The following is a 15235-nucleotide window of genomic DNA, read 5'->3' on the forward strand; positions in this document are numbered from 1 at the left end:
TACCTCCTAAGAGTCATCACCCCAGTATGACACAGACATTACTTTCCAGTCAAGCCTCGTTTATTTTCTTCACTTATACCTAACCAAGCTACAATTATTTAATATTATTCGAAAATAAGTTAGTACAAATACTGCAGCAAAATGGAAATTCCATTCATCTACAGAGCTTTTTAAATGCTCAGATATTTTTTGAATACTTAGAGTAGGAAGCAAAAGATCAAGAGCCATCCTTAGAGACCCAATAGATAATAAAATACCCAAATGGTTGCATACTCCCAAATCCCCTGAAGTCAGCCCTTGCCTTCATTTTCAAACGGATAGTGGCATTATCATTTTTCACCCACGATTCACACCAATCAGAGACCAGATACCCATGACCCCGCCTTGTGGCCTTTTATTAAATCAGAGCTGCCCATCGGCCTTTTCTGTGGCCAGAGGCTTCTGGCTGCAGCTGAGCTCGGGAGCAGACGCCCGTGCCAGCCTGAAGAGTGGGACTCCGGGGGCGCCGCGGGGTTCTGCGCTGCCTGGCGCTCCCCAGGCCGTTACCCGAGTCTCGCTCCCGCGGGCAGCGCCTCTCAGGCCACCCCCGAGAGCTCATCGGACCGCAGCGCGGCCGTTCAAACTGGCGAGTGTGCGCCTCTCGGGGTTCCCGGATTCCAGGGCTACTTGGGCGCAGAGCCGTGAAAGAGTCTCAGTCCCCAGGCGCCCAGCTTTCGAGTGACCGCCCTCCTACGCCCGTCGGCCTGAGCCACCGTTTCTCCTGCTGGGCTCCCCAGCCCTAGCCTGCAGCCGCCCTCGCCCCGGTCCATCCTTCCAGGATCTGACTGCGCCGCGTATAAGCCTCTGAGGTGCTCGGGCTCCCAGGCGGAGTCCTGACCGCAAACCCAAGTTGAGTAAGGAATAGGGAAGGGAGAGACGACAGAAGTGTGACCTAAGCTCCCTGCCTCTATCTCTCTGTCTGTCTATCTATCTATCCATCCATCCATCCACCCACCCACCCACCCTTCTATCGATCTGTCCATCCATCCTTCCGCTATCATCTCCTGCCGCTGTATTTTAGGACTAGAATTAGAATTCCTTAATGAGAGGTTTATCATGACGTCGTAAATTAACGCGTTTAACTGAAAAAGCGAAAATAGGACTTTTTCAGACAGAAAATGTCTTAGAAAATAAATTTACTTGTTGAGAACTAGTTTTGCTAATTGCGTTAAATGGTGGACCTTGAAGTTGAACGAGCTAACGAGAAAGTTCTAAGGTTTTGACAAAAAAATTAAAGTCCATTTATACTATACTGTATGCCAGGAACAACGTACTCATGTTTAGAGATGAGCTAGAAAGGTACAAAGATCACGCAGTTTTTTCAAAACCTTTTTAGGCGGTCCTCCAGCAAAAGAAGTCTAGCCCAGTAGCACTCCCTGCCCCCAACACCCGGACGTCGCCAAGCCCAAGAGCGGGAGGGGCCTACCTTGGGGGACCAGGAAGGAGGAAGGGAAAGTGGGGAAAGGGGCGGGGGAAAGTGACGGGAGCAGTGAGAGCCGGAAATGAGTGGCTAGCGAGGAGCCCAGGGGCGCCCTGTCCGGCGGCGCTCTAGCCCCCGCGCACTGTCTCTATGTTCCCCCTGCGTCTGGTCTATTTATTGTCGCGGGGAAGAAGCGGCCGCCCAGTACCCGGAACAACAAAGCACGAAAGACGGAGCCCGAGCCTCGGGGGCTCCTAGCAACGGGTCGGGGCGGGAGTTCCATGGAGACTGGGGAGCGCGCCCGCCTCATCATCATCCTTGTCCTCCAGCTTATCCTCCGCGTCCGACGTAACCGGCAGCAGCGCTGCCGCCGCGTTCTCTGCCGCCGCCCCCTCTTCCCACGGTAACCCCGTAGGCGACCCTGGGCGGGGGGAGCGCGGGCGACCGGGCGGCCTGAGCGCCGGGTGCCGGGCATCTGGGCGCCGGGGCTGGCGTGTGCGAGCCGGGCCGTACGGTTGGTGGGGTGTGCGGGGGCGGACGACCCGAGGAGAGGAACTAAGGTGGGAGGAATTGGTCCGGGGGCCGAGGGAGGGTCTACTTCTTAGGAGGACCGGGTGATATTTGGGGAGCTCATCAGGGATAACGGCGTGGGGGGCGGGGCGTCCCTGCCTGCGAGCTTAACCGAGCGGGGTGTAGCAGAAGAAAAGAAGTGTTTTATTTTTCCTGTTAGCCACCCCTGGGAAAGACAGAAGGGAGATTCCCCATCCGTTTCTGTGAAGCCCTCACCCTGGAGAAGAAGAATCGTGCAAAGATGCTGGGGGTCCATTGCTTCCCAGAAAACTTCCAGCGGCCTCTGCCGCGGCGGGAATGCTACCAAATAGCATCTTCCCCGGTTACTGGTGCCGGCAATGCCAACAGCCCCGCTTTATTATTATTATTATTATTATTATTATTATTATTACCCAAATTAGGTTTGATGAAGGATCCGGAACTGAGGAAGATAAAATGAATTGTGGGCAGAGCTAAGCGAGGATCAGAATTGGGATAAGCGCTTAATGATAGCCCGTAAGAGCCCTAAAAGTAATTTAATTGAGAATGATGGTTTTTAAGACTCCTTCAGCCGCGGTGTGCATCTGCGGGCTCTGTCAGTGTGCTCATTGCAATAAGACTCAGACTGCAGCCAGCCAATTCACATCTGTGAGCTCTCTGGCTGCGTCTGTCACCTGCAGTTGCAAAGCGACACTGGCAGTTAACCAGCGTGGGCTTCTGTATTTAGGGTTAAGAACAGTGCCTTAAAATTGGCTGTGGGTAAAAAAGAGAGAGAAACAAGCCTGGTGTGATTTTTGTGTGAAGAACCAATTACAGAATCCCTGAGAAAATTGAAAAATAGAAATATAAGGAAAAGATTTAGCAGTCGGAGCGTAATCTGCTGTCTCTTTTAAAGTTTGAGAAAATGGCAGGCCATTCAGATGGAGAATCTGGTTTAAAGAATTATTTGCAGTTTGGTACCTCCAGGTAAATATTTGTCAGCTTATATGATCTCTGTGCTTTACATCACTATTTAGTGGTTTTATACTTTCCCAAATCATTCCAGGTCAGTCAATGAGGTTTCCCTATGGCATACTGAAATGGCCACATATACCTTCAAGAGAATATCATCTTCATGTCCAGTGAGAATAAAGCTCTTTATATAAAGTTGAGGATTAAAAATGAAAATAAAACTGATAAATCACAGAAGCAATTATGTCAACCACAGCTTCTGTTTGTCTCAAGCTTTTTTTTTTTTTTTTTGGCTAAGCTGGCTTGTCTTAAGCAAAATGTGTCATCCTTATTCTCAGCCCCCTCTTTCATACTCTTTGCCTTCAAGATCAGAAACTAATGGTCTGCTAATAAGTGCTCTTGATTGGTTCACTATAGCCAGAATAGCGTTTTTAACACAGGCATTTTCATGGAGTTGGGGTTCAGTATCTCTTGTTAAAGGACTTTCATGGATGTGCAGTTACCTTTAATGGAAAGTATAAACATTGGGAGACTTAGAGTTGCGTTTTAAGATTCTAAGAGGAAAAACCCAAGATTGTCACCTTTAGGTTAATGAATCAAGGATTGTTTAATCTTTTCATAAAGCTCTCCTTCTATGAAGGATATCCTGGGGGAGGACCACACTTGAAGCTGTTGGATGTTGAGTCCCAAGATTTCCATAGTGCACATGAGACTTAAGTGAATTCCCTCAATCACAGGGTTGCCATCACATACTTCACCTAGACCTGTTTGTGGTTCCCTGTCTGTTCCGTGTTTGAGTGGGGGTCAGGCCCTAGCTTCCACCTTTAGTAGCAATCCAAATTCTGTGTTCCCTGCTCTCTACTGTAACATTCCCAGTGTTTGGTGTTGTTTTAGTTCCTATCCTTATTTAATCATGTAACAGTCCAAATGATTTTTTGGGCTATTTGTATTGTTTGTTTCTTACGGAGTTTTCGGTATACATCCTTGGGCTATATATCCTTTTCATTAATGTTACTTTGTTGTATTTTCCTTCTTCTGTATGCCTCCCCTTTATTTGTAGAATTGAAGTGGTCATGTCAGATGTTCTGTATTCATTCTGTTTGTGCAGAACAGCAGGTTAAGAGCCTCATGCTGGGACTGTATTGAAATAAAGCATGTAAAAAATATTGTCACTTTTCAGAATTAAAAGGTGTTTTACAAGTTCAAGTGGTAGTACTATAATTACAGACACAGTCACTTTTTTAAAGGTTAAAAGTATTGTAGAGCTCACTGTGTGTTTTTAATTGAACCTCAGATTTTCATAATTTTTATTCTGAAAACCTTCTTAGTATCAGTCTTTTCTGATCATTTTGCATCTGAATATTTAACTGAAATTACATTTTGCCAAGTTTGAGGGAACAATTTAAGTGATTCCCACAAATTTTTCTTTATGTGGATAATTTTTATATCAAAACTTTTGTGGATATACAGTAGTCCCCTCTTTATCTGTGGTTTTGCTTCCTGTGGGTTCAGTTCCCCCTGGTCAGCCAGGGGCTGGAAGCAGACAATCTTCCTTCTGATGTATGGTCGGAATGTCAGTAGTAGCTTAATATTAGGTTATTAGGTCATAGGGCCTACATCATTCACCTCATTTCATCTCAACATATATGTATTTTATCATCTCACATCACAAAAAGAAGGGGGAATAGAGTACAATAAGATATTTTGAGAGACCACATTCACATAACTTTTCTTATAGTACATTGTTATAATTGTTCTGTTTTATTACTCTTGTTAATCTCTTACTGTGCCTTATTTAGAGATTACACTTTAACATAGGTATGTATGTACAGAGAAAAACATAGTGTATATAGGGTTTCGTATTACCTGCAGTTTCAGGCATCCACCAGGGGTCTTGGAACATATACTCTACAAATGAGGGGAACTACTATATACGTGTATAGAATGTGCAGAATTTGCTCTAAAGTAGAGCAAATACATATGAAATATGCAACCGAATGTTATTGGAGAATGTTATTTCTTATCATGGATGTGGCACATCACTTACAATAAATATTGTGTAATCTAGTTGAATGGGTGTCAGCATTGTTTTTAGGCAAAGGGAGCCGGTAAGAATCTGGTGATTGAACGGATTTCCTTCCGTTGCATCATTGACCATGTGATGAAATTATTATTGCTTTGAAAAATAAAATTTAAATTGATTTTAGAAGAATTTATAGTAGAATGTTTCCCCCGTGTGTTTAACTGAAGACCTGTAGTGCTTTGAAAATTTAGCTGTGTTGTGACATTTGAATTAAAAAATAAGGATTTCCTGAAACGTACACTCAGATTTGTTACACCTTTTATATGCCTAATGCTGCATCGAGTACGTAAAGCTGGAAGAAAGGTGGTTCTCTTCAGGTGCTTTTTGTGCACTTGTAGATAGCAGAGAAATGGACATACCATGAATACCGAAACACGACACACAAATTTGTATTTTAAATCCCTTGTTACACACTGCCTGGTGCTATTGATGTACAGATTTCATCATGCCTGATAAAATTAGGACTTTCTGGAGGATCAGGACTATGAGTTGCCATCCTGTTGTATGCTAATGTCATGCAGGTGTGTGTACATATTTTGAAGATTAACATGTTAATAAAAGGGTATATTTATTTTCTTTGACTTCGGAGGGTAATCTGGTAGATGAGGGGAACCTTTAATTATCTAATCTAATTAGTAATCTAATTCTTGATGCCTACAATTTCAGTTATTTTGTTTTTTTGTTTTACTGGCTGCAAATTATAAGCAAAAACTTCTCTAACATGATTGGGGATTTTTTTTTTTAAACCAGTTCAAACAGTAAAAATAATGATTTACTGCCTTGAGTAGCTGCAGTATTTGCTCGCATGAATACCACCTTGGGAAATTTCGAAAGGGTGAAAGAGTATATGCGTGTTTGAGGTCTTGCCAGGCTACGTATACAAATTTGACTTTTGTGATACAACCTTTTATTAAGACGAAAGATACGGAGTGTGTGTGTCTGTGTAGTTGTGGAAAAACCAAGATTCTAGAAATAGGTCATTAGTGAAAAAGAATCAGTTTGTATCAGAAGTTATATTCATCTGTCTTATCGTGTGATTGGTGATAAAACTCAAAATTTGGCTTCGATGGCTTGTTTTGGATGGGACACCTGCTGCTAGGGATCCCATTAAATGTTAAACACACTAAAGTGAGTTCTGGGACAGTTCGGATGGGCCTTCGTGCAGGAATCAATAATGAAACTGTTTAAAATTTCACGAAAAAAAAAAAAACGTAGCACAAAAGTTTGGCTGGCAACTTCAAGCATGCAGTATTCATTCATCAAGCAAGAGTACTGAAAATCAGATTGTGTACTGAGGACGCTTTTGTCAGGACATGTGTGGATGAGGACTCTTACTGTTTTAATTGTATTTAGCACCACAGAGATCTGTTTATAAACATTGGTCCGTGGTATGTTTTTTTGTTTTGTTTTGTTTTATGTCTGTTTATTTTTGAGCGAGCGAGAGAGACAGAGCAGAGCTTGAGCAGGGAAGGGGCAGAAAGAGAGAGAGGGAGAAACGGAATCGGAAGCAGGCTCCAGGCTCTGAGCTGTCAGCACAGAGCCTGATGCATGACTTGAACCCACAGACTATGAGATCATGACCTGAGCTGAAGTTGGACGCTTAACTGGCTGAGGCACCCAGGTGCCCCTGTTTTTGGTTTTTAACTCCCTTGATGAGAATGCATAAAATTTTAAAAGAAGTAAAAATTTGTTTTTGTTAATTAAATAGTTCCAAAGAATCAGGTGCGAGCCTTCTTTTGTTGATAAATTACAGGTATTTTCATTGTGAGGCAGAACAATTTTAGTCAAAATCAGTTATACTGTTTTCTTAGGATTAGTCTTAATATAGCACTTAACCGTATGGAATCAGGATACAGGCTGTCTGTGTTCAATACAGTGGCCGTGCTGCTCTTTGATGATATGGCCTGAGTAATTTATTTCACTGCCTTGATTCCCCAGTTGTTTCAACTACAGTATGGGACTAATCCCAGTACGACCCTGTAGGATTGCTGTGAGAATTAAGTGAAAAGCATTTGGAACAATGCTCAGCATAATTAGGTGAAAAAATATTCCCTGATGCTAACAGCATTGGTACTAGGCAGCACATGAAAGGTGAACCAGCTATATAGTTTGTGTCCTTCATATGGAGGCTTTCTGTTAAAGCACTGGAATTCTTGATGTGTGATTACCGACTTAGACTCATCCCTGCTGTTAGGTTCCGGGGGGAGGGAAGCACTTTTGTTTTAATTTTGAATTATCACACAGGCATCTGGTTAGCACTTACGGCAGATGGACTAAGTAAAAAGAGACATCTCTGTTTCTTGGGAAAGGAAGGCCAACAAAGCCTGATCTGGCACCACGTTGCAGCTATTGAAATGCTATTACCCTGTGGACTTGACCACTTGTTTTGCTGTATGGTGCTTCTGAATAAAAGCAATAGACCCTGATGGTTTTATTTAGCAGAATTCCTCTTTCTTTGGAGGATACTATTTTTGCTTGTATAACCTTAAATGGTGATAAACTTGAAACTTGTTGGTGTCTTTGTCAGGCCATTTAACTTGTGTTTTCTGTTATCACTATAAATGTCCTACATTGTAGCTTTCTTGTAATTTTAGAAGTAGCTGAGACTGCTGCTCTGCTCCAGTAATTCAAGTGACTCAAGGATGACCGCATAGAACTGGAAAATTATTTGTTTATGGTAAGGCTAACACCAGATACCGAGGCTTACCTAAGCAGGGGAATAGCTTGATAATTGTAGTTTTGTTTAGGCTGTTATTAAAATGGTTAACTTTTTAAAGTGAAGTACAAATGTTTTAGTTTAGTTAGAAGGACATTTGAAACTGCTGACTAGAAAATAAATGTTTCTGCTTAAATACAGTGAATTGCAAACTGTTCTTTTCTGTTTTGGCTGACATCCAGGTCTTGGTTTTTAGTTGAAATAATGTTTTCATGAAAGGTATATTACAGAAGTTTATATGAAACGTGCTATTAAAAATATGTTTTGCTTTAAACGTACAGGGGTCGAGTTTTATAACCCTTCCATATTGTGCTGTTTTGTTTTAGTTGCTTTTTATACTATTTCTCCCCTAAGAAGATTGGCGTATATGCTTGTATGTAGAGATGTGGCTTTTGTTTTCCTGTTTAAAGAGAGGGAAGTTTAGTTGATGTTCTTGATTTAGTTGAGTAGTCATTTCGTTGACTAGATTGATATAGTATTGATATAATATTGTTAACATTATTCCTATAGCCATCATGGATTCTGGATCTGAAAAATATTGAGATAAGCAAAGAAATGTTCATGGCTATTTCACTGATACCTATATCCATATGTATCTATATATATCTCTGTAGATATCTATATCCATAGATATATATCCATAGATATATCTATAGAGATATAGATATATAGTTTATACATACACACCTCCATATATCCTTTTAGATATTCTAAGGACTATAGTGGGAGATTTTTACGAAAACAGGTCTCCAAGGTGTTAATATTGTCCAGAATAAAAGCCCGTTTTGAAATAAAGGTCTGACTGACACATTGTTAAATGTTCCCTAGTGTTCTTTCCACCACACTTTTTCAGGGACAGGTGTTGCTGACCTTGAGATGTAAAGATAATAAAGCTGATGTGTAGTCTAAAAGCACAAATACGAAGATGGGAATTTGGTTTTTGACTATGGGCACCATTTATAGAACCCATCGTTGTTTGAACCTCAGCTAACATTCCTGGTAAACCTGAACCTTCTGTGGAATAAGAACCACCCCAGTCCTTGTAAATTGCTGCAGAGCCTCTTTCAAGGTGCAGAGCCTTTTCTTTTCCTTACCAGCTGATGGCTACAGTGAGCTTCTTGGCTGTCTCCAGTTATTCGTATGCATGTGTAACCCGGTGAAGTTGTGATGAGCATCCTTTAATTGCACGGCTTGACCATATATATCCCAGAATCTCTGCTGGGGGCAGGTTAGGGTAGATGTGTATGGTACAATCTTCCTGAAGGCATAGTCACCAGTTCATGAGACCTGCCTCAGCACAACGTTGGTATGCTAATCTCAAAGGTACACTAGATTTCTTAACCCAGTTCTTTCCTCCTTTTTTGGTGATGGTGGCAGTTAAGGTATGTGACACAGCTGAACAGTTTATGATTGACGAAAAGCCACGCGAATAACTCTTTTATCATCTCAGCAGCATACTGCTAGTGTGAATCCTTAGGTTAGTAAAGCTGAGAAAACCTTTGGCTGGCCAGTGATCTTGAAAATTCTCCTTCAGTGCATAGTACAGTACCACTTGGATAATTGTTTAATTTGTGTGTCTATTAAGAATGTGTGTCTATTAAGAATGTGTGCCTTTTAATTTACTCTTTCTAGGCTTTTTGTTTGGGGCCGATTAAATTGGAAGAGTTTCAAATGTCTGAAGCTACATTCTTAATTCGTCTTGTGTTACATCCTCACTCTTACTTTGTAAAGAGTGGAATGATGGCTTTATTATCATATTCATTTAATTGCGCGACTGGTAGGCTGGAGGCAGCTGACCTGTTGGCTGGTCTGTGACCAGCTACCATGGAATGAACTTTGGGTATGGATGGTTTAGGGCTCACAGGACTCCTGGGGTTAAAATGGAGAACGTAACCCTTAGGAGAAAGGAAAGGGAATATATACATCAAAAACGTTAAGGATCTGTATGGGTGTTTTAATTAAAATAATTCTTTCTTTACATCAGAAACATACTTCTGTATTTGTAAAAGCTCCTGAGACACAGTTGCCCTTCAGGATTTGGGGGTTTAAACTGAAACCAATAATAACTTGTTAGGTGTGTGAACACTAAGCAGAACATACCAGTAAGTTAAATAAGGGACATAATAGATGCTGTTAGAGAACTTGAGTGGTTTGGGGCTACTAAGATTCTTACCTGTTACAGTGAAAAATGTCTGCCCTTCCTACTTACTCCCCAACCCCACAATTCGGTTTTTCACTTGTTCTTGAAGTATTCATCTAATTTAGCAACTATTTGTTGAGTTGATGACCCAAGTGCCAGCTAAGCCAAATTCTAAAGGTTACACATTTATATTAAACAGCTCTCTTCAAGGCGTGTGGTGCCTACAGCACACGGTCATCATGCAGACGGTACCTCTGCGGTACCCTCTGCTCGGAGAGCTCCTCTTAGTGTTTCGTGACTGGTTCCTTCTTATCCTACAAGATCGCACGTTAAGAATAATTTTTCGTCTCTGAGGAACTTAAGAGGCCTGCCTGCATCATTCCTCCTAGAGTTTCCCTTGTGTCCTCTTATTCCCTTCACAACATAGATCACATTTTCTTAATTATTTTAATTGCTTATCTGTTCATTGTCAGATTCTTCCGCCGGAATACAGCTGCCGTGAAGTTTCCTTCCCTGACCGTTGTTCTGAGCTGTATTCCCAGTGTCCAGCTACAGTGCTTGGTTCGTATCCATTGTGTATTCAATGAGTCTAACCACAAGTAAGAGTCTGTTAGTGAAGCAATGAGGAAAGGGCATCCTAGGCAAATTTAAAATTAAGAAAAGGTCTGCTGGAGGAGAAATAGTGAATAGCTGAGATTGTTAAGGTGTGTTGGAAGTGGAAGAAGATTAGGTCACAAAAGGTAAATTGGAGGCTCGAAGCTCACTGCTTTCCAAGCCAAGCAAGTTAGATTCCATGTGTCCCTGCAAGAGAGCCAGACTTTTCTTTAAGCAGGGGTGTGGCACAGTTAGGAAGAGAGCTTATTTGTTGGACGGACTAGATTGCGGATACTGCAAGCAAAGTTCCATTAGAAGGCCGTGGTCATAAGGACACGTGAAAGCCTAAAATAAAATGTCGATGCTTCGGATGCAGAAAAGAAGCAAAGTGAAAAGTTAACTGGGTATAAGAGAAAGAGAAGAGCTGAAGGATGATTGATTCTGAAATTTCTGATTGAGGTGTTGAGTGTTGGAGGGTGGCTTCATCAACTGAAATTAAGAATTAAGAGACCACAAGTATTTCTGAGGGGATTAACTGATTTTGGATATGTTGGTTTAAGTTAATGAACATACCGCACAGCCAGTGAAGAAAATGGATTCAGATCTCTGATAGGTTAGGATTGATGTAGGAGTCATAAACTCAGAGATAACAGTTGAAGCTTGGAAAGCTTATAGAAGAAAAGGTTTATAACCTTCAGGGCTCTTAAATTCATCGAGAATATGAAAAACAAATGGCCTCCTCAGGTACACTTCCAAATTTGTGTGTGCACAATTTCAGGGGTTCCTCACCTCTGGAACCTATTGTTGAGCTTTTCAGGAACTGTCCTGGGATTCAGTGAGGAACTTCCAATTTGCGGAGCAGAAGAGTATTGTAGATGGGAGGAGAACCTAGGGAAAGGTGCCTCAGAAGCCAAAACTAGGGGTGGTGAGGGAGAATTTTGAGAGTCAGGAGTGCCCCGTGCTTTGTGCTCTGGAGAGGTCCATCAGGAGGGAGTTTCAACTGCGACATCGGATTCAGCAGTGAGCCGCTCGTTCCTAAACATTTCATACCATGCAGAGGCACAGGGCAGAGTGTGACAGTTTCATGCATGAATCAAGTTAAGGAAACAACGCATGGTAAACAGACTACAGAAGTCTTGATGTTCTCTAATGATAAACAGGCCTAATATGAGAATAGAGTCCATTTTAAGGACCTGCCGAAAGGGAAATTCCATTATTTTGATGACCTGTTGTGGTGTTGCAGCCCAGTGGTTCTCAGCTGGCTGTCCACTAGAAACAACTTGGCAATGTTTTTAAAAATTAGGGCCCCCATGAAGGTTAGTTAATCAGTATCTCTGGGGGTTGAGATTTTGGTAGTTGTTATTTTGTTTTATCTTTTACTTAGTAGTTAAGAGCTAGTGTTGCAGTCATTATCATTCCTGATTTATGTTCTATGTAAGAATACTTTCTTTTACTTGTATGTTATCTAATTACTCAGTTTACTGTTGTGCTGTTTTAAAATATTTTGTCTTTCTCGCAGACCTTAATTTCCAGTTTAAAAAACGTGACTCAGCCCTCAGTCAATTAAAGATCTGACAGTTCTGAGTAAATTAAGACGTTCTTAATGGTGCTTACATGTGGAAAGATATTCATTCTGTAACCCTGTTTGCTTTTATTTAAGTATGTTACTTTTTTACTAAATAGTAAAAACTGCTTTTTACCTAGAAAAGTTTGAACTCTGTATTACTATTTTCCAGCTAGCTGATTTATTTCATAATTCTACCTTCCTTTTCTTAAAATGGCACTCATACATGACATAGACCTTAAACAGGTTGTCTACACTAGAGCACACATTTTATACGAAGGGTAAGCCTGTAAAAGCAGTTGAAAGGAAACCATCAAAATAGAAAATTTCTCATGTTGTATTCTACCTTGGGGTGCTTTCTCTTGATTAAATTCTTGGTGAGCTGTCGGCATTCAAGTTTGAACCCTGCATTCACATCCCTGACATAAAAATCAGAATACAGAATACGGAGAACTTTGAACTTTATGGGTGTCAACCCTGACACCAACCAGAAGGTGAAAGAGGGGTTGTTCAGCTTACTAGCCGCCTAGGGAGTTAATATTTACACTACCAAGAAAATTATAATCTTTTTAAAATTATGTGGTTTTATTAGCTTATTAGTGGCTTAATTAGTTTCACAAAGTGTGGTTACTTATGAGTAAGTTAGGACAAATATCAGGATTCTCTATAAAGTGACAGACGTAACTAGTTTTTGAAATGATGGCTCACAATATGGGAGAATACGACATATAAGACTGGGGAGAAAACCTGTGCCATACACTTGAAATGAACAGAGTAGATTTACACTTTAAGCGAAATGAACATGATACACAGTTTTGTTGCAGTTTAGTTTCCAAATCTGTTGTACCTCTAATTTTCCTGTGTTTGCAGGTACCTAGCTGAGTAAAAGCAAAATATATATTTTGCAATATGTAATAGACTTGGTCAGATTCTTTTTCCCTCTCTCTCCTTGTTCCCCTTCTCCCCTAACCCCAACCCCCCCCCCAAAAAAAAAAAACTCTGCATAATAAGCACTTGGTTTGAAATGGTTTTATTATTGAGGATTTTTTTTTTTTTTAACGTTTATTTATTTTTGAGACAGAGAGAGACAGAGCATGAACAGGGGAGGGTCAGAGAGAGGGAGACACAGAATCTGAAACAGGCTCCAGGCTCCAAGCTGTCAACACAGAGCCCGACGCGGGGCTCGAACTCACGGACCGTGAGATCATGACCTGAGCCGAAGTCGGACGCTTAACCGACCGAGCCACCCAGGCGCCCCTATTACTGAGGATTTTTTAAAAAATCACTGTTAAATCTATTTTTTTATAATACTAAACAGACACATCAAAATTCTTTATTTTTCCACTTGCTTTTTTCTTTTTTTCTTTTTCCTTTTATTCTTTGTCCTTTTTAGAGTTTATTTATTTTGAGAGAGAGAGACAGAAAAAGAGAGAGAGAGAGAGAGAGAGAGAGAGAGATCCAGAGTGGGGGAGGGGCAGAGAAAGAAGGGGAGAGAGAGAGGATCCCAAGCAGACTCTGCACTGTCAGTGCAGAGCCCGACTTGAGGCTCCAGCTCACAAACCACAGGATCATGATCTAGGCTGAAATTAAGAGTCAGACACTTAACCGACTGAGCCACCCAAGCACCCCCAACCCCACTTTTTTTTTTTTTTAAAGAGAGAGAAAGCAGAGGAGAGGGGCAGAGGAGCCTGACATGGGGCTCAATTCCATGACCCTGAGCTCATGACCTGAGCTGAAATCAAGAGCCTGACTCTCAACTCACTGACACCCCGGTGCCCCTCTACCCCTTGCTTTTAGACTTGAAAGAACATGATTTGTTTTTGTTTTTGTTTTCCAAAGCTTGAGGACCACAGCAGATAACTGGAAATCCTTTCCAGTTTTGAACACTTCTGTATTCATGGAAGATAAAGAAAGGAGATAATAATAACAATGAGAATTGCTAAGTTTGAATGCTTACCAACTGTTAGTACTGCACTGTGTTTTGCATGAAATTTCAATTTTTGCAACACTCCAGGATAGGTCCTATTACCTGCCTTATTTAATAGATGAGGACATTTAGGCACAAAGGCATTAAATAACTTACCTAGGGTCACACAGCTGATAAATGGTAGGGTCTTGGTTTAACCCAAGTGATCTATTCCAGAGTCTGAGCTCTGAAACCTCTGTGTGTGTGTGTGTGTGTGTGTGTGTGTGTGTGTGTGTGTACTGCTTTTTAATCTCAAGCTAACAGTTAAGCTCTTCCAGACATTTTATTGAATGTGTTTAGTGTCTTGGGAACTATGCTAAGGTTTGGGTGTAAAAATAAGTAAGATTTGATTATGTACTTGAGGAGTTTATTGTCTACCAGGGAGACATAAATAAATACGAAATTTTACTATAGTGTGGGGAAATCCTGTGATAGTGGTTTGCATAGCAAGATGGTACTGGGACTCAGAATAGGGACACCCTGGCTCAGTCTTAGGGATTGGATGTCTCAGTTCCTTTGATTTCTTATTTTATCCGTCGTGGTTTTAATTACCTTCTCTACTCAGGTTTTCAGATTTTTACCTCTAATCTGGACCTGTCCTGAGTGATGGACTGTTACCTAATTGTCTGCTCTGTACCTCCCTATGGATGTCTTCTAAGTTCCTTCAACTCAGCATTCCCCAAACAGAATCCTCACCATCGCTCCTTGTCCTGTCTGCTCTGCAGCTTGCTCTCCTTCCAGTGTTTCTGTAAATAGTATGTTAGGCAACAAACCTGGAGTCATCCTCCACCCCCTTTTCCTCTTTCTGTATCAGCCACAAAGCTGTGTTCAGTCATCTCCTAGAAATGTCACTCTTCTACTTCTTTGCATCTTCATCCACCCTGTCTCCACTGCTTCCCTCTCTCACCAGGACTGCTGCACTGGACCCTGACTGAGTTTCCTGCCCGTTCTTATCATCCAGTCCATTCTTCCATTACAGAAGTGCCGGGGATATATTTTTAAAAAGCAAATACTTCATGTCATTTCTTGCTTCTCTTTTAGTTCATTGCTCTTGGGATGAATGTGAGAATGTGAAAATCCTTAACGTAGTCTGGAAGGCATGACCCCTCTGTGCATCTCCAGGCTCGTCTTGCGCCACTCTTTCCACTTGAGCTGTGCTGGCCCTTCTTCAGGTCGGAATAGTTTTTACTCTTCACCTTGGAGCTGAGAACAC

The 15235-nt window shown here is 41.5% G+C and overlaps 1 protein-coding gene across 8 annotated transcripts in view; it reads left to right on the forward strand.

Moving 5' to 3' along the window:
* Positions 1 to 469: 469 nt before the first annotated feature.
* The window catches only part of TBPL1 (TATA-box binding protein like 1), a 35829-nt gene continuing 21063 nt past the window's right edge, over positions 470 to 15235 (forward strand). The window contains exons 1-2 of one of the 8 annotated variants that reach the window (XM_060616711.3): positions 471 to 888; positions 7637 to 7719. The gene's annotated coding sequence lies outside the window, so the exon portion shown is untranslated. Of the gene's footprint in view, positions 894 to 1518; positions 1863 to 1906; positions 2020 to 7636; positions 7720 to 10371; positions 10460 to 15235 lie in introns of those variants that run through there. The other 7 variants (XM_060616710.2, XM_078447337.1, XM_078447339.2 and 4 more) reach the window with 7 other exon arrangements.

The sequence above is a fragment of the Panthera onca genome, chromosome B2 (genome assembly GCF_046562875.1).
Source record: "Panthera onca isolate mPanOnc1 chromosome B2, mPanOnc1 haplotype 2, whole genome shotgun sequence".
NCBI lineage: Eukaryota > Metazoa > Chordata > Mammalia > Carnivora > Felidae > Panthera > Panthera onca.